This window comes from Bombina bombina, chromosome 6, assembly GCF_027579735.1.
Source record: "Bombina bombina isolate aBomBom1 chromosome 6, aBomBom1.pri, whole genome shotgun sequence".
Classification (NCBI taxonomy): domain Eukaryota; kingdom Metazoa; phylum Chordata; class Amphibia; order Anura; family Bombinatoridae; genus Bombina; species Bombina bombina.
This window is the reverse complement of record NC_069504.1, coordinates 21,389,156-21,413,618: the sequence shown is the minus strand read 5'-3', so window position 1 is coordinate 21,413,618 and position 24,463 is coordinate 21,389,156.

Below are 24,463 nucleotides of genomic sequence, written 5' to 3'. Positions count from 1 at the left end.
GTTTACAGTTACTAACGTTGTTTGTTTTTTGAGGAGCATCCCAAGGCGCTAGAAGGATTTGGATCATGGGGCACTCCTACGTGCACTAGGCTTCAATCTGTTGTCTGTCCCTTCCCGGAGGCCAGAGCCTTGGGTTTTCTCCTGCCAATGCTTCAGTTAGGTGGTTAGGTGAGATGGGGATGTGTTGGCCTAGACTGCCCTCCCTTTTATCCGAGGCCCTTGTACATTGGGGTAAACCTCACATTGTTATCTTGCATTTAGTGGGTAATGATTTAGGTGCTCTCCCTGTTCTGCAATTCATAAAAATCATGCAGGCAGACATTAGCTGGATAAGGACCCGTATTCCCAATGTCATTCTGGGCTGGTCTAATGTCATCCCAAAGCTAGAATGGAGGCACATGTCATCCCTCAGTGCAGCGTATAGGGTGAGGAAAAAAAGAATTCCACCATTAGCAGGACCATCAAAGAGCAGGGAGGTTTTGTGATCAGACACAATGCCTTAATGGCCGACAAGACAGAGTACTATAGGAGAGATAAGGTGCATTTACAAAATGTGACCTTAGATATAGCGGCCCTGTTGTGTGGAAAGGGTGAACGGGGAGTAGTGACCAATCTAAAAGTTGGGAGGGGCAGATAGCCTCAGGTGCACATGAGGTTCCCCTCCTTCCCCTTGTGGGTGGGTCACATGATCTCACCAACCTCTTAGTAGCATCTCCTTGAGTCAAGGGGACCTCCCCCTCTGCAGCAGTTTCCGTTTGGGCCGCTGACCTTCAGTAGCGCTGGGTTAGTTAGCTCTTGCTTGCCGCCATCTTAGCCTTGTCAGTTTCTATGGTTATATTTATTAATGTTTAATAAAAATTTTAACCTGTGACGGTTGAAAATTTTCCCATAAAGAAGTTGTTGTGTCTTTATTATTTAAGCACAGTTATAAGTTATTTATAAGTTACTAGTCCTAAAGCCCGTTCACACGGGCCGTAATTCATTCTCATTCATTCATTCTCTCTCTCTCTCTCTCTCTCTCTCTCCTGTGCGCTTTCACTTGCCGGTCCTCGCGCTGCTGTTTTCACCTGCAGGGGTGCGCGTGCGATCAGCTGTGCGCTTTCACTTGCCGGTCCTCGCGCTGCTGTTTTCACTTGCAGGGGTGCGCGTGCGAGGTCGGGTGGGTGCGCGTGCGATCAGCTGTGCGCTTTCTAAGGCCAAGTGTTTGTCTCTACTGCGCATGACGGCTTCAGACAAACACTTGGCCTTTTATAATATAGGATGGTTATATATATATGTTAGTTATTTCCTCTCTGCTGGTAACGAGTGGTAAACCTTTAATCCCTTAGTATGAATATTTCATATTCCAATGTTCTTAAAATAACGAAATATGTTCTATTTATTAATAAATAAATATTTCTACATATATCTGATATTTTTTAAACAAATATATATTTATACCTATATATCTATATGATTATATATAGGTATAGATATATACGGATATATAAAGGAATATCTATGTAAAAATACATAGAACATATTCTGCTATGTACAAAAAATTGGAATGTGAAATATTTACAGTAAATACACAGTTAAACATATATAGATAGATAGATAGATAGATAGATAGATACTGTATATATATATATGCTACATGTAAAGTAATAAATCCTGGTAATCCTAGGATTACCCAGGTAAAACGGACATTACCCAAGCAGCCCGATGTACTGTAATTCCCTCATTTACACTATTTATTTTCCCTTCGCCTGGGGGGTTCAAGGCAGGCACCCTGCCGATCCTCTGGTATACACCCCAAGTGAACCTTGAGGAATGAGGTTTACATGTGGGGCCTCGCCACCCTTGAACCTCCCAGGCGGAGGCAAATAAGATAGTGAAGATGGGGGAATTACAGTGCATGCTATATATGTTTGATGCAGTGACTCCACACTCTGAGGGGATTTATAATCATACATCGGACTTTACCCACGCTTGGGTAATGTCCGTTTTACCCAGGTAATCCTAGGATTACCCAACATCTGACTATACCCGCAGTATATATATATATATACTAAGCAAAGGATTCACCGTAGTGAATGGAGTCCAGCAGTTGAATGGGCTGAGTACAGAAAGGTAAAAATGAACTTTTATTCATTTTTCGAGTAAAAAGGTATTTTGTCACCCTCACGAAGTGCTGTAACGGCACGAAACATGTTGTATATGAAAGTACTATGTAGCTAGGTTAATTCTCTGGCTGTAGTATTGTTACATTTTGATTCTTTGTAACAGACTACCTTTTTACTCGAGAAATGAATAAAAGTTCATTTTTACCTTTCTGTACTCGGCCCATTCAACTGCTGGACTCCATTCACTACGGTGAATCCTTTGCTTAGTGTTTTTTTTATAGCAGATTTCTGCTTGGCAACATCTGTTACCAGCAAACAGTATCCACACTCATAACGCTTCTTTATATGCTTTGAAAAGAGGCATCTCTCATATTGCCTGGATTACCTTTGAACAGGGTGGACATTACCCGATGTAACAAAAGGATACAATCAACTCATCCAATGCAAATAGCAAGATGACAGCTTTCGTACTACAAGGACTATGGTAAGTGAGTGTGTTTACTAACTTTTTGTCTTCAGTTACTCTATTCGTGACAGTTTTCAGCTATACAGCTTGACTTTGTAAATTCATACTTTTGTCACGGTTTTGTACAAATGTTAGCCTGTGGATTTCAGCACCAGTGTTTACTCCAATACAGATTGTATACATCATAAATTTAACCTGTTTGCTAGTTGCTACCAGTTTTTGGACTTAACATTTTCTTTACGGAAAGTAACAAGAAGACATAAGTTTGCTCCCTTGGGTTTGCACACAACACTGCTATAGTATTGTGACCTTAAAGGGACACATTCAGATATTTGTTTTATATATATATACCCCACAAAGCAAATGCACTCTCAGGACGTTTAGCAAGAAAATTCACAAATTTATTGGAAGGTCTCCCCAAAAACGTTCCAATAAATTTGTGAATTTTCTTGCTAAAAGTCCTGAGAGTGCATTTGCTTTGTGGGATATTTACTATATATTTATACACCCAGGTGGAAGACCCTTGGAGTGCAACACTGTAGTTTGCACATTTGATATACATATATATATTAAAGTCACTAGGGATTTGCATTCTTACCTCCAAAACAACTTGCTAGGGTGACAAGAACGTTGAGGATACACACATTGATGAAGATCTGGACACTCTGGACTTTTCAAAGTGAATAATTTATTGTAAACTGTGATGTTACGGGGATTAAACTCTCCCCTTCATTAGACCAAAAAAATCATCAAACTTGTGAGTTTAAATAGCTTAAAACCCCACTCCAGGAAAAGTATAAACAGTGATGGTTACTCATATTTATCCGATTGAGTGGTGGTAACAATACAGCTTGAGCGGCTATTTCCGGTATCAGCTGATTACGGTGAATATATGACACTGCATTTATGTGACTTATGAGATTCCTATTGCTCACATATACGCATTTACACACATAAGGCACTTGACAACATAGTTGTATTGTCATGAACTTAATGGATAACATTTATTTATGGTATTTATCGTTCACATACACTTAAAGGGATAGTAAACACCAAAAATGGTATTGTTTGAAAAGATAGATAATCCCTTTATTTACCATTCCTCAGTTTTGCATAACCAACACTGTTATAGAAATATACTTTTTACCTCTGTAATTATCTTGTATCTAAGCTTTATCTAAGCTTCTGCTGACTGCCTCCTTATCTCAGATCTTTTGACAGACTTGCATTTCAGGCAATTAGTGCTGACTCTTAAATAACTTCACGTGTATGAGCAGAGTGTTATCTATATGAAACACATGGACTAGCACCCTCTAGCTGTGAAAAACTGTCAAATGCAGAGGCGGCTTTCAAGGGCTTAGAAATTAGCAAATGAGCCTACCTAGCTTTATCTTTCAACTAAGAATTACAAGAGAACAAAGCAAATCTGATGATAAAAGTAAATTATAAAGTTATTTAAAATGATATACCCTATCTGAATCATGAATGTTTTATTTAGACTTTACTATCCCTTTAATTTTTTCCATGACAACCAGGCATGAGTCATGTCCTGGGTTGGGGTTTCACACTATTTAAACTCACAAGTTTGATGATTTTGTTTGGTCTGATGAAGGGGAGAGTTTGATCCCCGAAGTTTATAATAAATTATTCACTTTGAAAAGTCCAGAGAGTGCGGATCTTCATCTTTGTGTATGTGTGTATATATATATATATACACAATACAAAAGAAGTGCAGATTGCGGTCAGCAGTTAAAAGCAAAAAAAGTTTTTAATCAATAACGTAGTTTAAAAGACATCCATAGAGCACATTGGAAGAATCACAAAAAACATGTTTCAGCCCTCAGGCTGTAATCATAGCTACTAGACAATAGACCTGTGCACCTTTAAAAGCAACAGGATAAGCCCTGATTGGATAAGAACAAAGGGAGAGTTAGTGATGCAATAATACTCGTGTCAAGTTACGGTATCAAGTGTCCTCCTTAGCCTGTTATATAAAGGGATACAGAACCTAATATACACTGATGTATGATTAATCATGTATTGGGCACATGCAGAGTATTCTGATGTATATTAAACATATATATACATATACCAATAAAAGCTCCATTTTTAGGATACAAAACCTAATATAAACAGATTTGTGATTAATAATATACTTTGCAAATACAGAGTAATAAAAAAAAAAAAATATATATATATACAAAACAACAAAAACTCAATTTATCGCAAATATTACAAATATAAAAAAATGAAGATAGACCTAGATACATATGGAAAACAGGGTAAAGCATAGCAATAGAAGAGGGGGATTGTCAGGGTGCCAGGAATCAGACTGAGACGAGAAGTGCAAAAATAATCACACCTTTATTAAAAAAAAAAAAAAGTCCACAAGTCAAATAACAAGCCAGTAGTCAAAACCAGAGCTGGTAGTCAGACGAGCCAAGTCAGGAGCCAAAGCGAATAGTCAGATGAGCCGGAATCAGGGACAAGGAAAACAGCAGAGTCAGGAACAAGCCAGGGATCAGGAACCAGGAAGAACATTAGACAGTCAAGTAATACACAGGAACTCTCACAAACAGGTCTGAGACAACGCAAAGGCAAAGCATATTGAACAGAGGCCCTTTAAATAATAAGTGATGACATCACAATTCTGAGACTGCATCCTGTCTCACACAAATGATGCACCCCAGTCTGGCCACAATGCACCATAGTCAGCAAGAGTGGTGAGTAAAATGGCTGCCAGCAGCACATGGCAAACAAAACAGGGAAAAAACACTGACAGTACCCTCCACTCAACGACCCCTCCCCCACGGAAGGACAAAAGGCTTATTGGGGAAATGGGCATGGAAGGCACGGAGGAGGGTGGGAGCATGAACATCAGAGGAGGGAACCCAAGAACGCTCCTCCGGACTGTAGCCCCTCCAGTGAACCAAATACTGTACACGGCCCCTGGACATATGAGAGTCAATAATGCTGCTGACCTCATAGTCCTCATGGTTGTCAACAAAGATAGGATGGGGACGAGGCAGCACAGTGGTAAACCGATTACAAACCAATGGTTTCAAGAGGGAGACATGAAAAACATTGGAGATGCGCATTGCAGGAGGAAGGTCAAGAGCATATGCCACAGGATTGACCCGTCAGAGTATTCGAAAAGAACCAACATAACAGGGAGCCAGTTTATTGGAAGGCACACAAAGGTTCAAGTTGCGGGAGGACAGCCAAACTCTCTCACCAACCTGGTAGGAAGGCGCGGGCAGACGCCTACGATCAGCCTGGAACTTTTGGCGCTGCATAGAACGATGAAGGCAATCCTGAATCTGCACCCACGTGGAACAGAGTTGCCGGAGATGCTCCTCCAAATCCGGAATACGCTGAGACATGAATGAATTGGGCAACAAGGATGTTTGAAACCCATAATTCACCATGAACGGGGATAACTTGGAGGAAGCATTAATAGCACTATTATGAGCAAACTCTGCCCAAGGTAACAGTTCAGACCAATTATTGTGGTGATCTGAGACATAGCAACGGAGGAACTGTTCCAGAGCTTGATCGTTCCGCAGCCCCATTGGATTGAGGGTGATATGCCGAGGAGAAGGAAAGCTGGATCTCCGTTTGAGCACAAAAGGATTGCCAAAATCTGGAGACAAACTGGCTACCCAGGTCCGACACTATCTCCTTGGGTAACCCATGTAAACGGAAGACCTCCCGGGCAAAAATTGAAGCAAACTCCTGAGCGGTAGGCAACTTCATCAAGGGAATGCAATGTGACATTTTAGAAAAACGGTCAACCACCATAAGGATAACAGTATTGCCATTGGAAACATGGAGCTCGACAATGAAGTCCATGGACAGATGTGTCCAAGGACGCTAACCATTAACAATAGGTTGAAGAAGACCCACAGGAAGACGTCGAGGAGTCTTATTCTGTGCACAAACTGAGCAGGAGGCAACATACGCAGCAACATCAGAATGAAGACCTGGCCACCAGAATTGTCGAGTGACAGACCAAATCAGTTTATTCAAAGATTCTCAGGAACAAAACACTTACCACTAGGTTTCTCAAAAGGTGCATTGGTTTGTGCAGCCAGGATCTCCTCCCCCAAGGGAGAAGTCAAATTAGTACGTATGGTAGCTAAAATATGGTCAGGAGGTATAACAGGAGTAAGTACAGACTTCTCCTTGGACAGAGGCGAAAATTGTCGAGAGAGGGCATCAGCCCTAACATTCTTACTACCAGGCAGGTAGGAGACCACATAATTAAACCGAGACAAAAATAGCACCCATCTGGCCTGTCGGGGCGACAAACGTTTTGCTTCAAATAGATAAGTTAAATTCTTGTGGTCAGTAAGAATGAGCACTGGCACGCTAGTACCCTCAAGAAGATGCCTCCATTCCTTGAGTGCCAAAATTATTGCCAGTTATTCCCTGTCACCAATTCATAATTGCACTCCGCTGGAGACAATTTCTTAGAGAAGAAACCACACAGATGCAAGGAACCGTCAGGCGTAGGACGTTGAGACAAGAGGACACCTACTCCAGTCTCAGACGCATTGACCTCAAGAACGAAAGGCAGAACAGGGTTAGATGAGCCAGAACTGGAGCGGTAGTAAAGGCAGTCTTAAGACTATCAAAGGCCTTAATGGCAGTCAGTGACCAATGGAGTGGATCATTCTCTTTACGGGTCATGTCTGTGATAGGTTTGACCAAGGAAGAAAAGTTTTTAATAAACTTTCTATAATAATTGGCGAACCTCAAAAAACGTTGAATAGACCGAAGACCAACTGGGCGAGGCCACTACAGAACTGCAGATAACTTGTCAGGATCCATGGAGAACCCTGCAACAGAGATAACATAACCTAGGAAGGTTACTTGAGTCTGATGGAACTCACATTTCTCGAGTTTACAAAACAGGTCATTCTCATGTAGTCTCTGAAGAACCCGTGTAACATCAGGACGATGAGCCTCAAGTGTGGGTGAGTTTATGAGGATGTTGTCTAAGTACACCACAACACACCGTTGCAACATATCTTGTAGGACATCATTAATACATTTCTGGAAAACAGCAGGAGCATTACATAGGCCAAAGGGCATCACAAGATACTCATAATGCCCGCTCCTGGTGTTAAACTCTGTTTTCCATTCGTGGCCCTCCTTGATCCTAACGAAATTGTACGCTCCTCTCAAATCAAGTTTAGTAAAGACCGTAGCTCCCTTGAAGCGGTCAAAGAGTTCTGTAATGAGCGGAATAGAGTAAGCATTCTTAATGATAAGACGATTAAGACCCCTATAATCGATGCATGGTCTTAACTCGCCGCCCTTTTTCTTCACAAAGAAGAAGCCAGCCCCTGCAGAAGAACAGGATTTGTGGATGATCCCCCGCGACAGAGCATTGGCAACATACTCCTCCATAGCACAATTCTCTGCAACAGACAAAGGGTAAACCCGACCCGAGGAGGAATGGCTCCGGGTTGCAGGTCTATGGCACAATCGTAAGACCGGTAAGGAGGCAACGTACCGGCAGACACCTTGTCAAAAACGTCTAGGAACTCTCGGTACTCCTCTGGCAATTGAGATACCGAAGAAGTGCACAAGACTTTAAATGGTTTCCGAAGACAAGTGGAAATACATTGCGGGGACCACGACAAAATTTCGAACCTGCGCCACTCGAGACTGGGATTGTGCTTTTGGAGCCAGGGATAACCCAGAACAACCGGGAAATGTGGAGAGTTTATCACCTGGAACTGGAGGGTTTCAAAATGGATAGCCCCAACAGCCATGGACAACGGAGCAGTTTCGTGAGTAACGAGTGCGGGCTGAAGGGGCCTGTCATCAATGGCCTCAATAGCAAGTGGAACGGACTGAGACAAAACAGGAATGGAGTGTTTTGATACAAAAGCACTGTTAATGAAAAAGCCCACAGCACCGGAGTCAACAAGAGCCTGGGTGACTATGGAGGAGTCCACCCAGGAAAGGACAACTGTGACCAAAGGTTTCTCCTTAAGCGGCTCCGGGGACGAGGATAAACCACCCAAGGTCTGCCCCCGACAGGATCTTAGGTGTGAGTGTTTCCCAGCCATGTAGGACAAGACTTCAAAAGGTGGCCCTGTAACCCACAATAGAGGCAGAGCCCCTCCCTCCTCCTAAAGGCCCTCTCCGCCGCAGAGAGACGCGTGAATCCCAACTGCATTGGCTCAGCAGTGCCTGGTGACTCGGGACCAGGAGGCATGGGAGGAGAGGGAGGCATGGGTGGGAACGAACATGTAGGAGACAACGGAACAGGAGGCTTCCGCAAGAGTTTCTTGAAAGAGGGCCTCTCTCTGAGTCTGATGCCAATTAGGATCAAAAAGACACCAATGCCTCGAGATCCTCTGGTAAATCTCTGGCAGCAAATTCATCTTTAATCACATCAGAGAGCCCATGAAAGAAGGCGGCAACAAGGGCTTCATTATTCCAACCAACCTCTGCGGCAAGCGTACGGAACTCAATAGCATACTGAGCAACAGATCTTGTACCTTGCTGAATGGACATGAGTCGTTTAGCAGCAGAGGAGGAGCAAGCCGGAACATCAAATACCCTTCGAAAGGAGGCCATATATTCAGGGTAATTTGAAATCACAGGTTTATTAGTCTCCCACAAGGGATTAGCCCAGGCAAGAGCTGTGTCAGAGAGTAACAAGATGAGAAATCCCACCTTAGCTCTGTCAGAGGGAAAAGCCTGAGGTAACAGCTCAAAGTAAATGCCCACCTGGTTCAAAAACCTTCTGCACTTATTAGGATCGCCTCCATATCGCTGAGGTAGAGGTGCAGAACCGGACATGCTCCTGGTAGGACTAAGTTCAGCAGTGGAAACAGGAGCAGCCATAACTTGCGGGACACTTTGGTCCAAATGTGCAGTGTGAGTCAGCAGGTTTTGCAGGGCTAGTGCAAATTGATCCAAGCAATGATCCTAGGATACTGGTGGCCTGTTCATCCATCCTGTAAATTATGGCAGGTAAAGGTGGATTATTAGCACCATCAGGATTCATGGCCTTTGTGTAATGTCAGGGTGCCAGAAATCAGACTTAGACGAGAAGTGCAAAAATAATCACACCTTTATTAAAAAAATAAAACAAAATAAAAAGTCCAAAAGTCAAATAACAAGCCAGGAGTCAAAACCAGAGCTGGTAGTCAGATGAGCCGAGTCAGGAGCCAAAGCGAATAGTCAGACGATCCAGAATCAGGAACAAGGAAAACAGCAGAGTCAGGAACAAGCCAGGGATCAGGAAACAGGAAGGACGTCAGACAGCCAAGTAATACACAGGAACTCTCACAAACAGGTCTGAGACAACGCAAAGGCAAAGCATACTGAACAGAGGCCCTTTAAATAATAAGTGATGACATCACAATTCTGAGACTGCATCCTGTCTCACACAGATGATGCACACCAGTCTGGCCATAAAAGGAGCTACAGGAAATGAGCAGCATCCCCCACAATGCACCATAGTCAGCAAGAGAGGTGAGTAAAATGGCTGCCAGCAGCACATGGCAAATAAAACAGGGAAAAAACCCTCACAGGGATATTTCATATGCCTAAATGTTGCATACATCCATCTAACATAGAACGAAATGAACCAGTAGGTAAATACACACATAAAGATATATGGGCTGCAAAGGAAAAGGGAGAATGGAGAGAATAATAACCAATGGCAATAAAATATTGCCAAAAGTTAATGATATACTCAGAGTTTAAACCGGTGGGTACCCAAGTTTAAAGCTGAAATATCCAAAACATCTCCCTTTTCCGCAGCAGCCTATCCCTATCTCCACCCCTAGGTGGCCTTAAAACACGTTCTATAGCCTGCCACCTCCGAGTGTTTGTACTTCTTTTGTGGCACATTGCAAAATGCTGTACAAGGAGTGTTGTAGCCTGACCGGCCTGTATGGTGAATAGATGGTTACAAATGCGAACCTTCACCTCATTAGTAGTAAGACCTAGGTGTGGAGTTATACAATCATGATTAGAATAAATTATAAAATCATGATTAGAATAAAATATACTATTTAAAAGAAGAATTACACATTAAATATGTTCTTCATAGATAAAACATTTAGATATACAATAAAATAATAAATCTACTGCTAAATAATTATTTCTTTAAGTTTATGATGTGTATTTATAAAATATAGAATATGGAATAAAGAGTTATAAATTAAATTAACCTAGATAAGATTAGTCAGAGTTAAGTTAGTAATGGGTTAAATGCTGTTTTAAGGACAATGTATTTAGGACTGTGCCATGTACATTCAGTTGCTGTTGTCAATCAAAACACCTACGGCTAGATTTAGAGTTGGGCGGTAGCCGTCAAAACCAGCGTTAGAGGCTCCTAACGCTGGTTTTTACCGCCCTCTGGTATTTGGAGTCAGTCAGGAAAGGGTCTAACGCTCACTTTGCAGCCGCGACTTTTCCATACCGCAGATCCCCCTACGCCATTTGCATATCCTATCTTTTCAATGGGATCTTTCTAACGCCGGTATTTAGAGTTGTGGCTGAAGTGAGCGTTAGAAATCTAGCAACAAAACTCCAGCCGCAGAAAAAAGTCAGTAGTTAAGAGCTTTCTGGGCTAACGCCGGTTTATAAAGCTCTTAACTACTGTGCTCTAAATTAAACTAACACCCATAAACTACCTATGTACCCCTAAACCGAGGCCCCCCCACATCGCCGCCACTCTATTCAAATTTTTTAACCCCTAATCTGCCGACTGCACGCCGCTGCCACCTACGTTATCCCTATGAACCCCTAATCTGCTGCCCCTAACACCGCCGACCCCTATATTATATTTATTAATCCCTAATCTGCCCCCCTCAATGTCGCCTCCACCTGCCTACACTTATTAAACCCTAATCTGCCGACTGGACCGCGCCGCTATTATAATAAAGTTATTAACCCCTAATCCGCCTCACTCCCGCCTCAATAACCCTATAATAAATAGTATTAACCCCTAATCTGCCCTCCCTAACATCGCCGACACCTAACTTCAAACATTAACCCCTAATCTGCCGACTGGAGCTCACTGCTACTATAATAAATTTTTTAACCCCTAAAGCTAATTCTAACCCTAACCCTAACACCCCCCTAACTTAAATATAATTTAAATCTAACGAAATAAATTAACTATTATTAAATAAATTATTCCTATTTAAAGCTAAATACTTACCTGTAAAATAAACCCTAATATAGCTACAATGTAAATTATAATTATATTGTAGCTATTTTAGGATTTATATTTATTTTACAAGTAACTTTGTAATTATTTTAACCAGGTACAATAGCTATTAAATAGTTAATAACTATTTAATAGTTACCTAGTTAAAATAATTACAAAATTACCTGTAAAATAAATCCTAACCTAAGTTACAATTAAACCTAACACTACACTATCAATAAATAAATTAAATAAAATACCTACAATTACCTACAATTAAACCTAACACTACACTATCAATAAATTAATTAAATACAATACCTACAAATAAATACATTTAAATAAACTAACTAAAGTGCAAAAAATAAAAAAGAACTAAGTTACAAAAAATAAAAAAATATTTACAAACATTAGAAAAATATTGCAACAATTTTAAACTAATTACACCTACTCTAAGCCCCCTAATAAAATAACAAAGCCCCCCAAAATAAAAAAATGCCCTACCCTATTCTAAATTAAAAAAGTTCAAAGCTCTTTTACCTTACCAGCCCTTAAAAGGGCCCTTTGTGGGGCATGCCCCAAAGAATTCAGCTCTTTTGCTTGTAAAAGAAAAATACAACCCCCCCAACATTAAAACCCACCACCCACATACCCCTAATCTAACCTAAACCCCCCTTAAATAAACCTAACACTACCCCCCTGAAGATCATCCTACCTTGTCTTCACCACACCGGGTATCACACCGATCCGTCCTGGCTCCAAAGTCTTCATCCAAGCCCAAGCAGGGGCTGGCGATCCATAATCCGGCTGAAGTATTCTATCAAGCGTCGGCTGAAGAGGTCCAGAAGAGGCTCCAAAGTCTTGATCCTATCCGGGAAGAAGAGGAGATCCGGACCGGCAACCATCTTGATCCAAGCGGCATCTTCTATCTTCATCCGATGACGAACGGCTCCATCCTGAAGACCTCCAGCGCGGATCTATCCTCTTCTTCCGACGTCCAACTGAAGAATGAAGGTTCCTTTAAGGGACGTCATCCAAGATGGCGTCCCTCGAATTCCGATTGGCTGATAGGATTCTATCAGCCAATCGGAATTAAGGTAGGAAAATTCTGATTGGCTGATGGAATCAGCCAATCAGTTTCAAGTTCAATCCGATAGGCTGATTGGATCAGCCAATCAGATTGAGCTCGCATTCTATTGTGACATTTTCAATGATACAGACAAAAGGTGATAGTGATAACAACTAATGTAGAGTCAAGAGTATCATTATAAAGCTTTGAACTTTTTTAATTTAGAATAGGGTAGGGCATTTTTTTTATTTTGGGGGGCTTTGTTATTTTATTAGGGGGCTTAGAGTAGGTGTAATTAGCTTAAAATTCTTGTAATATTTTTCTAATGTTTGTAAATATTTTTTTATTTTTTGTACTTTAGCTAGTTTATTTCATTGTATTTATTTATAGGAATTGTATTTAATTAATTTATTGATAGTGTAGTGTTAGGTTTAATTGTAGATTATTGTAGGTATTGTATTTAATTAATTTATTGCTAGTGTAGTGTTAGGTTTAATTGTAACTTAGGTTAGGATTTATTTTACAGGTAATTTTGTAATTATTTTAACTAGTTAGCTATTAAATAGTTATTAACTATTTAATAGCTATTTTACCTGGTTAAAATAAATACAAAGTTGCCTGTAAAATAAATATTAATCCTAAAATAGCTATAATATAATTATAATTTATATTGTAGCTATATTAGGGTTTATTTTACAAGTAAGTATTTAGCTTTAAATAGGAATAATTTATTTAATAAGAGTTAATTAATTTTGTTAGATTTAAATTATATTTAACTTAGGGGGGTGTTAGGGTTAGGGTTAGACTTAGCTTTAGGGGTTAATCCATTTATTATAGTAGCGATGAGCTCCGGTCGTCAGATTAGGGGTTAATGTTTGAAGTTAGGTGCCGGCGATGTTAGGGAGGGCAGATTAGGGGTTAATACTATTTATTATAGGGTTATTGAGGCGGGAGTGAGGCGGATTAGGGGTTAATACATTTATTATAGTAGCGGTGCGGTTCGGTCGGCAGATTAGGGGTTAATTATTGTAGGTAGGTGGAGGCGACGTTGTGGGGGGCAGATTAGGGGTTAATAAATATAATATAGGGGTCGGCGATGTTAGGGCAGCAGATTAGGGGTACATAGGGATAATGTAAGTAGCGGCGGTTTACGGAGCGGCAGATTAGGGGTTAATAATAATATGCAGGTGTCAGCGATAGCGGGGTCGGCAGATTAGGGGTTAATAAGTGTAAGGTTAGGGGTGTTTAGACTCGGGGTTCATGTTAGGGTGTTAGGTGCAGACGTAGGAAGTGTTTCCCCATAGAAAACAATGTAGCTGCGTTAGGAGCTGAACGCTGCTTTTTTGCAGGTGATAGGTTTTTTTTCAGCTCAAACAGCCCCATTGTTGTCTATGGGGGAATCGTGCACGAGCACGTTTTTGAAGCTGGCCGCGTCCGTAAGCACCGCTGGTATCGAGAGTTGCAGTGGCGTTAAATATGCTCTACGCTCCCTTTTTTGGAGCCTAACGCAGCCATTCTGTGAACTCTAAATACCAGCGGTATTAAAAAGGTGCGGGGGAAAAAAAGCACGCGTAGCTAACGCACCCCTTTGGCCGCAGAACTCTAAATCTAGCCGCTATACTGCTAGCTAGACACATTATTATTATTATTATTATTATTATTAACTCCCTATAGACTGCGCATGAACAAGTTAAAATAGTATTTTCTATATGTCAGCCAAAATTATAAAGTCTTTTAAGGAAGTTAAAATATACAAAGATAGCCTTTTCATTTATGGGGTAAGAAATATATAATCAACCATGACAGGAGCATTCTGTTTTGAGATATGTAGAGAGGGATCTCTTAAAGGATATTAGACTTGGGGATCATTAACAATAATGAACCTTTAATATCTAAATCCAACTTCTGTCCCAACAAAGGGTTAATATATTGTAGATAAATTCAATGGGGCATATTTATCAAGCTCTGAATGGTTCGGGTTGATTGACACCCCCTGCTGGTGGCCCATTGGCCGCAAGTCTGCAGGGGGCGGCATTGCACCAGCAGCTCTTGTGAGCTGCTAGTGCAATGCTGAATACGGCGAGCGTATTGCTCGTCGTATTCAGCGAGGTCTGGCAGACCTGATCCGCACTGTCGGATCAGGTCCGCCAGACCTTGATAAATAGGGGCCATGGTATGCTTTGATTTCTTTGGCTTAAAATTTGTATGAGGCTATTGTTATCTTCTGCTTCAGATCTCAAGGTATGTATTCATCTTGTTGTGATTAATAAATGATTTATGTCAACTAATATTTGATAAATATGAGTATTAATTTAATCTGTTAGATAACCCAGATTGAATATTTGTCTATAGTTATGGTTTTTTGTCTAACCAAGGCATAATAAAGTCATATTAAAGAATAATTCTTACAGCATCTCTTTTTTATCCTCTTTAGCGAGAATCACACATATACATCTGTTGCTAAACACTCATTTAGTGACAGCCCTAGACAGAAGTATACGACACTAGGTACTGTAGGTGACATGTGACACAGCTTAGCACATAGATTACATATGTTGAAGTGCATTTAAAGCAACTTTCAATGGGATAGGTATCTGCAGTTGCTTCTGAAAACCTATCAGCGGGTAAAACGTATTCACATACTCTACACTTCTGGAGGCATTACAAAAACCCCTATGTGATAACAATGAACTGACTGCTCTATTTAGTTCTGGGAGAACAGAGGTTGACAGAAGATTCCCCAAAGTAGTAGTTTTTCTACAGGAACAGCATAAACCTTGAGAAATGCAGTGTTCCAATTTGTCTTCTGCAGCAAGAAATGTAAAATGCTTTTTAACAATATTACAGATTTCAGTACACTCATAAGGGATTAAATGCCATATCCTTCTCCGTGGGAAGAATCACCATAACTTAACTATTTACATTCTTAAGTTTAATGTAAACCTTTAACTTAATTTCTTACATAGAAATAAAACACAGACAACTTTTAGGTTATAAAACCCGCAGGTCACGTTTATTGTGGCAACACAGGAACCAAATGACCAGCATGAATAAACATGGACCAGGGGGGCGGCAATCAGGTACTAGCTAATGCGTAGTAACTAATGCTAACAAGATGGGCAGTACCATGGCGCAGGAGAGGAAGCAGAGCGTAGCTCAATACTGGAAAGGCTTAGGGAGTTCTCGGCTTCGAATCACATGGGCAGGAAACAACCCAGACACGCGTCTGAGGACTTCACCCCTGGCCGGAAGTAGCCGTCACTCTACCTCGATCACATCCTGCCCCCAGACACTGTCCACCCACCAGCCCAGGGTGCAAACCCACTGCTACGTACCAGTAGGACCAGGGTCAATAAGGTGCAAACCACATTGAACACCTGGGGAGCTGAAACTTAACATCCTTGGGCTTACGGAAATAGGCTGGCAAGCCCTCATCATGCCTTGGACACCCCTAATCCTAGGAACCACCATAGAGATGGATCCCCCTAACGATTGCCACCTAAAATAATAAAAAGGGGAGGGACAGGGTGAGGAAAACTTTGAAGAAACCAGCAGAAAGAGGACTTGTGCTTCCTGTACAGGACATAAAAAAGTTAAACTGGAACCCCTCCTCTCTATCTGCAACATTGTTTCACACACACACAACAGAGCACTCCCACTCCTCTGTCTTGGCCTTAACCCTTATGTGCATTCCAGGCAATTTGCCTTACATTTCCTTAAGGGATTAAATGCCATATGCTCCTCTGTGGGAAGAATCACCATAATTTAAGTATTTACATTCTTAAGTTTAATGTAAACCTTTAACTTAATTTCTAACATAGAAATAAAACACAGACAACTTCTTGGTTATAAAACCCGCAGGTCATGTTTATTGTGGCAACACAGGAACCAAACGACCATCATGAATAAACATGGACCAGGGGGGCGGCAATCAGGTACTAGCTAATGGGAACACCCCAGACACGCGTCTGAGGACTTCACCCCTGGCTGGAAGTAGCGTCACTCTACCTCGATCACATCCTGCCCCCGGATACTGACCACCCGCCATGAGATCGCCCACATATCCAGGGCCACTCTCGCCGCAACCCAAACTCACACAAATAGGAGTAGGGACTGCTTTAGGTCTTCAAGAAACAGGTCCATGCCATGGTCCGAAAGATGAACCCCGTCACCTCGGTAGAGGCTCTGGTCACTTGCCGTAATGGATTTGTGCTCCACAACAAACCCCCTAAGCTCAAACATCAATTTCCTAATGTCCCTATTGAGCTTTTTCCTGACCTGAAATGCTGCCCTATGGTTGGCCATATGATGCCATGTCAACCTAGGAATAATATTCGACCATCCTATTCTCACACCAGGCATCCAAGCTTTGAAGGTACGCAGGTCCGACTGGATTACCGCGCTCAAATCCCAGACGGGAATTGAGCCAAGATCATTTCCACCTAAGTGGATGATCAAAATGTGTGGTTTCTCCCAATGCCTCATGGTGTCTTGCAGTAATCCAGGCAGATCTTCCCAGCAAAGGCCTCTCCTTCCTAGACACCTAACAACCACCCTAGATGACGAGAACCCCAGTTGTTGTCCTCCAGGTCGAGTAGACGCTCGGATGGCTGCCCAGTGCACAAACGAGTGCCCGAAAATCCAGGCATGAAGCGGACCACTGCTAGGCCCTGTAACAGAAACAAGTGTTAGGGTCATATCACAACAGTGAAAACAACACAACATCAACACACCGTAATTCTTAGCAGTGGGATAAAAGGGGTCTCACATATAGTTGATATCTCTTGGATTTCCACCTCCCCAACTCCCTTATACGGTCAGCAGACCAACCTAAAGCCGCAGCTGTTGTAGCAGCCCCAACCCTAAATGAGTGATAAGCTATGGTATTGGGATTTAAACCCGCCTTTTCTACCGCCCATCCCAAGACCCTCCGGAACTGGAATCTCGTGAGAGGGGTACCTTCCTGATGAATCAAAAACCTCTTTGCACCGACTGGACGCACGTCCGAGAAGGCCTTCAGCAGGACACAAGGGTAACTGGCGGAACCCTGATGCCCAGGGAGCGACAGCCAAGCCCCCCTACCTTCCTGATCCACCTTGGATCTAGGCCTGAATAGCAACACCCCATTATCCGCAAATCTAACGCGTTCGGTCAGCATGCCTCCCACTTTTGCCAGCTTAGACTGCGGAACCCCACTCGCAGGGCAGCATGAAACCCCATGGCGAACGCCGTGGAAAAACAGCTGAACCTCGTATTCAGAGGAACAGACGTCAGGTAGAACCCAAAGCAAGAGGACTAACCGATCAGCAGTTATGGGTTCCCGAATGTCAGGTCGCTGCACTTCCGACCTCCCCCAGCCCCGAAGAATTTGGCAAACCAAAAACGTCTTGGAAGAGTCCGTCAGTGTGAACAATTTACAGAAAAAGGATACCGCTGCCAACCGTGCAGTCACCGCCCCCTTTTTTGCTTGCTTAGTCCTAAACTCCATGAGCCAGCGCAACAGCCAATCTTGCTCACCTGCGCAGGAAGGAAATCCCTGAACCTCGCAGAAGAATACCCATTCTTCCCAATACCTCACATAAGACTTCCAAGTTGAAGGTGCCAGGGACGCCTTCAGTAATGGAATCAAAGACTGCCATCCAGTGCCATAGGAAAGCAGGACAGGGAACACCATGAGTCGCAGCATTAGGAGCAAACTTCCTAAAATTCTCCCATTGGAAACGAGAAAGCGCATCAGCTATAATGTTAGCAACCCCAGGGACATGCCTAGCCTGAAACTCAATGTTCCACTTAAGGTATCCCAAGACGAGAATCCTAAGATATCTAACCACTGCTGGGGATGAAGATGAGAGTCCATTGATGGCAAAGACCACACTCAAATTGTCCGTCCAAAAAACGATGGAACTCCCCCCATATCTCCAACGCCAGCAGAATGGGGAAAAGCTCCAGGAGGCACATGTTCCTGCTAAGCCCCTTAATTGTCCACTCAACCGGCCATGGCTCAGTGCTCCACTTACCATCTAGATAAGCACCGTAGCCAAAAGCCCCCGCAGCGTCCGTAAAAAGGTGAATGGACTGTGCGGACGTCTGAGGCTTTCTCCAAATGTAAACCCCATTGAAATCCCTAAGGAACTGATCCAAAACCTGGAGATCATCCTTCATTTCTTCGTTAACCTTTATTCTTGCCTTGGGGGAGGTCACCCCCGGCAACTCACGCTCCATTCTTTTCAGAAAAATTCTCTCCATCGGGATGACTTGCCCTGCAAAGTTGAACAGACCCAACAGGGATTGCAGTTCTTTTAGCGTGCAAAAATGTGCCGCAGCAAGTCTTCTCACTTCCTCCAGCATCTTCCGGACTTTATCTGCCGGAAGTCTGCATTCCTCTGCTACGGAGTAAATTTCTATCCCTAAGAATATAAGACATGTACAAGGGCCCTCAGTTTTGTCCTCTGCCAAGGGAACACCAAATTTAGTCATTAATAGCCTCATGGTGTGCAGAAGTAACTCACATTCCCTGGAGCCCTGTCTTCCCACCAATAAGAAATCATCTAGATAGTGAGCAATTCTATCTTCCCCAGTCACCCTGGCAACAGCCCAGTGTAAAAAGGAGTTGAAAGCCTCAAAATAGGCGCAGGAAATTGAACACCCCATGGGTAAACAACGGTCAACATAGTATGATCCATTGAAAAAACATCCCATTAGGTAAAAGGATGTTGGGCGAATCGGTAGGAGTCTGAAGGGAGACTTTATGTCAAGTTTTGCCAACAAGGCACCTTGACCCGATCTACGAACCACCCTTAAGGCATCATCAAATGAACCATACTCAATTCCTGCTGGATGGCGTCATTGACTGACCTGCCTTTCGGGTAGGAAAGATATTGAATCATCCTAAACTTCCCTGGGTCCTTCTTCGGCACGACCCCTAAAGGAGAGATAACCAATCCATGCATAGGCTTTACCCTAAATGGTCCGGCCATTATACCCAGGGAAACTACCTTACCCAATTTCTCCCTTAATGCCTACGGAAACTGGTAAGCAGATTTCAGGTTCCTGCAGCCCGCAGCACCCTTAACCTTACCTTGTACCGGAAATATAAAACCTTCCTGAAGACCAAACTCCAGCAAGGCAGCTGCCTCCCTTTTAGGGTACAATGCGAGCCAAGGTCTAATTGCGGTCACCCTCAGCAGGGTGCCCGCTCTTACCGACAACAGGGCCCCTTGATCCAGTCCTATCCTGTTTCTCGCCTTTCTTCATGCAATCTGCTGCTGGGTGAGGTCCCCCGCAGTTGGCGGCATGCGTGCCGAAAGGAACACGTAGTCCCCAGCACGCAGTGTTTATCTTGAAATTTCCAACAGACCCCGGCGGGTGTCTGCGAAACCTACTTGCAGAGCGGATCTGGTGTGATCCCGCTGAAGGAGCAGAAGTCCCCGGGACTTTCTCAGGACCCAACCGGGCCCAAAGCTGCATTTCCCCACACCCAAAGTACAGAAGAGGGTTACCTACCATCTTCCTGCGGAATTCCTCATCATAATCCCGCCAGGCTCCATCGTGATAATTCTCTGCAATGATTTCCATATTTTCTATGTATTTCAATATGGCTAAACACTGATCCAGCCATTTTTCTAAAAAACAAGAAGCATAAATCCTGAAACAACGTCGTCATTCGTGGAACGTGTCAGGGCACTGGTATTTCTTCGGCCCGGTCCCATCTTCGGCTCTCTCCTTCTGCCTCAAGGCTTCCACAGAGAGCTCAAAGATATTCACATACTTTCCCTCCTGAATGCACCGAACCGTCTTAGTCTTAAGATGTTTGTGCAAATCGTAAGAGGACCAAGACCGTGTATCGCCGTGGAGTGCCACCTTTCGGTTAGCAGGGCCTCGTACCTCACTGACTCTAGATCTGGGTTGGGATGCCCTATCAGACTTATCAGTGGTAACAGGTTCTGAAGATATTTGCAACCCCTTACTAGCCGATTTTCTTTCCTCTGTCAACCACCTGAGCATTTTATACATGCGCTTATGCCCCTTAGCATTTAAACCCAACTCCTTGTCATTCTCAGACCCAGAATCATCCAAGGATGATTTGAAACCCCTGAACCCTACTGAAACAGAGGACTCACCGGTTTGCAACCCCGTCCTAGGCGGTATCGCCACTACTCCTGAAGTCGATGGACGCTCATCCTCCGACACCATGGAATCTGGACCACTCTCTGCTCCTCTCTCCATGCCACTTCCGGAATCCCCAGTAGTCGCCATGTCACTGTCCTGCAAAACAGAATGCCAGAGAGGAGTACCACGCAGGGGAAGTTCAGCTCTCCCCTTCCCCCTGCCCTCAGACCGCTCGCCCCTCCCCTCATGCATTCCAGGCTCACCTGCACGATTGTCACGCTCAACCTCAATATGCACACCCTGTTCCTCCTCCGAAAAATCCTCAATATTTTCGCTGAAGTGAACTGACTTAGGGGCCTTTTTGCGACTCCTAGTCGGCGCTAACGCCAAATCTAAGCTTTGAAATTGATCTAGGGGACCCTGCCTGGTAGCGGATCTAGTGACCACCCTCCTAGCAGGAGTCAGGACAGCGACTGCACTATGAGGTCTACTTCACCTAACATCACCTTGCATTCCAAAACCACTGCCAGCCGTTACACCAAACGACCTACTCGTGGCCTTAGCAACACCGCAAGTGCCCCTCATACCACACTTATTGGGCCTAATAGGTGACCCACCACCTTTATGTTTGCCCGATGGGGCCTTTGCCCCCGACCGCGCACTAGCGGCATTAATGCCCCCCTTATCGCGCCCACCAAGGCCACTATCAATGGCCCCCTTTTGTGCCTGCCCTGCAGATTGCCCCCTATTTTCATAATCCCCCATTTCTGCCACAATGTCCCCCGCCACCACATCAGCATTAATGACGCTTTTTGCCCCCGTCGCCTTCACCGGCCTGACCCCCGGAGCAAAAGTTCCCCCCCCGCGGCACTCCTCTCTTACCTAAGCTGCCGCATGGGGAACTCGATCTGCTCCTCTTCATTGCCGGAAGCAAAATGGCGGAGCCGGAAGTGACGTCACTGGAAGTACCGCCACTGGAAGACCCGAGACCGGAAGTCAACGCGGAGAAGGCCAGAGACGTTGGGGAAGCCTGCGCAACTGACGACGACGGACCATGGACCACGTGGGACCCACCCGGAGCCCCGGACAATGCCGACACCCACAACTGAAAAAGGGACCACCGCTGCGATGGAGTCCTGGGACACGGCCGTAGCAGGAGCTGGTAAGGCCGATCCACTCCCACTATACCCACCAACTATTTGGGGAACAGTAAAGGGCCACGAGGTACCGGGGATAGACATGGCCTATGGCCTATGGGCTCAGACGCCACATCTGAGGGCCCAGCATTAACTCCCCAACCACCCTCCTGTGAAATGGCCTCTAACAGGGCCTGATCCAAAATATCTGACATAATAGCAGCACCATCACCCCCACTAGGCTGACCCAGGGAAGGGACCAGGGAAGAAGAAAGCAAAGGGGTTCGACCCACCATTTCCGGAGATGATGCGATCCATTCCGCAGCTTCATCACTTTCTTCTACCACTTCTCTCTCTTTAGGTTCCTCCCTAGCCTCCATGATTCACTTTGGAGGTACTTTAGATCTCCTTGAACGCTTCATGTGAAAACTTTGAAGAAACCAGCAGAAAGAGGACTTGTGCTTCCTGTACAGGGCTTAAAAAGGTAATCTGGAACCCCTCCTCTCTTTCTGCAACATTGTTTCACACACACAACAGAGCACTCCCACTCCTCCGTCTTGGCCTTAACCCTTATGTGCATTCCAGGCAATTTGCCATACATTTCCTTTGCTAAATTCAGTTACAAAAGTGACTCCTTTATGTTCATTGTTAATATTTCTAGCTTTCTGTATCAAATTAGATCTATCCATCTGGTCTACCTGTTTTCTGGCCTTGGAGATAACATAATCTTGATAACCTCTTCCTCTAAGTCTTTTACCCAAATCTTGGGATTGTAATTTATATGTATCAGGCAGAGAACAGTTCCTTTTTAGCCTTATACATTGGCCTTTAGCCACTGCAAATGGAACACGCTTAGGGTGGCAGCTCTTTGCATGTAGCAAGGCATTGCCTATTAAAGGTTTCTGTAAATCTCAGTTAGAATCCTCCCATCCGCTGTTCCATTAAGGGTAATGTCTAGGAAATGAATGACATTATTTCTCAATTCACAAGTGAATTGTACCCCAATGTTATTGAGGTTCAAATATTCAATAAATAAACTGAATTCAGATTCTGTACCTTGCCAAATTAATAGCAAGTCATCTATGTAACGACCGTAAAAATGAATGTGACTTCTGTAGGGATTTCCACTTCCATAGACGCCAACCCATGAATATATATATACATACTGTAATGCACACTGTCACATACATATAATGTAATGCACACTGTCACATACACACACATACTGTAATGCTCACTGTCACATACACACACATACTGTAATGCTCGCTGTCACATACACACACTGTAATGCACACTGTCACATACACACACATACTGTAATGCTCACTGTCACATACACACACATACTGTAATGCTCGCTGTCACATACACACACATACTATAATGCTCGCTGTCACATACATACAATGTAATGCACACTGTCACATACACACACATACTGTAATGCTCACTGTCACATACACACACATACTGTAATGCTCGCTGTCACATACACACACATACTATAATGCTCGCTGTCACATACATACAATGTAATGCACACTGTCACACACACACACACATACTGTAATGCTCACTGTCACATACACACACATACTGTAATGCTCGCTATCACATACACACACTGTAATGCACACTGTCACATACACACACATACTGTAATGCACACTGTCACATACACACACATACTGTAATGCTCACTGTCACATACACACACATACTGTAATGCACACTGTCACACACACACGCATACTGTAATGCTCGCTGTCACATACACACACATACTGTAATGCTCACTGTAACATACACACATACTGTAATGCTCACTGTCACATACATATAATATAATGCACACTGTCACATACACACACATACTGTAATGCTCACTGTCACATACACACACATACTGTAATGCACACTGTCACACACGCACGCATACTGTAATGCTCGCTGTCACATACACACACATACTGTAATGCTCACTGTAACATACACACATACTGTAATGCTCACTGTCACATACATATAATATAATGCACACTGTCACATACACACACATACTGTAATGCACACTGTCACATACACACACATACTGTAATGCTCACTGTCACATACACACACATACTGTAATGCTCGCTGTCACATACACACACATACTGTAATGCTCGCTGTCACATACACACGCATACTGTAATGCTCGCTGTCACATACACACACATAATGTAATGCTCGCTGTCACATACACACGCATACTGTAATGCTCACTGTCACATACACACATACTGTAATGCTCACCGTCACATACATACACTGTAATGCACACTGTCACATACACACATACTGTAATGCTCACTGTCACATACACACACATACTGTAATGCACCCTGT